We start from the raw sequence: 1,076 nt of genomic DNA on the forward strand, positions 1-1,076 counted from the left end.
CTTGTTTTTTTCTTCTCTTCTTCTTTTTCTTCTTCTTCTTCTTCTTTCTTCTTCTTCTTCTCCTTACATAATGTATCAAGAATATTTTCACTCTGTGATTATACATCTTTATACACTTTTATACAACTATATACGTAATGTACAAACAGTACCCACTCGAAAATTCTCACAAAATCATAATCGAAATTTAACAAGATTAGCATTAAAAGAGATGAGATTTTAGGTTTCTCACGTTTGTTTTTGCGTTTTGTAGTTGTGATAGGTATGTATAAACCTGAAGATATACAAAATAAAAAAAATAAAAAAATCGAGAAGTATTGGTTATGGAAGAAGGCACGAATGAGTGTTGACTGAGTGTCTCTATTAATGGTTACACTAAAAATGGGGAACCGATTTTTGTTTTCATTTTTGTTTGCGTGTGATTCTTTTTTATTAATTAAATTAAATATTTATGTGTGAAAATTGAGGAGAGAGCTACAATAGGGGTAGGTAGGTAACGGAAAAATAAATGAGGTTGTTATAATTAGAGGTGATGGGAAAAGAAAAATCTTATTGATATTTGGCTACACATTTGCAAACTTGTAACTGGGCTAAAATAGTGCAAGGTCAACTTATGGAATGCATTATTATGTAATTTTGTCTTTTTTTTTTTTTTTTTTTTGTAAACTTCTTTAAACTATGTTAACATCTTAACTTTGAAATTATATTATTACATTTTCCAAAAAAAGAAAAAAACTCAATGGAATAAAATTGAAATTATATACCTCTCTTCGTTTTTTTTCCTCTCTTTTTCAATTAGGTCTTTCAATATCAAGGCATTTTTTTTATGAACTTTGCTCCTTACACTTTAAAAGTTTTTAGTAAATCTTAAATCCTAATTTTTAAGGTGTTATTCGTATATAAATGCATTAAATTATGAAAATTCAACTTTAGCTAGTCATTTTTGCAAAAAAATCTATTTATTATCATGTCAGTTTTAGATGTTTCTTAATCTAACTATTTGATATATTTCGTCAGCAGTAATTTGGAGAAATTAAAAATAGCCAGATTTACCACTGGTCGTTGAAAAATAGCCA

The sequence above is a fragment of the Nicotiana attenuata genome, unplaced genomic scaffold, assembly GCF_001879085.1.
Source record: "Nicotiana attenuata strain UT unplaced genomic scaffold, NIATTr2, whole genome shotgun sequence".
Classification (NCBI taxonomy): Eukaryota; Viridiplantae; Streptophyta; class Magnoliopsida; order Solanales; family Solanaceae; genus Nicotiana; species Nicotiana attenuata.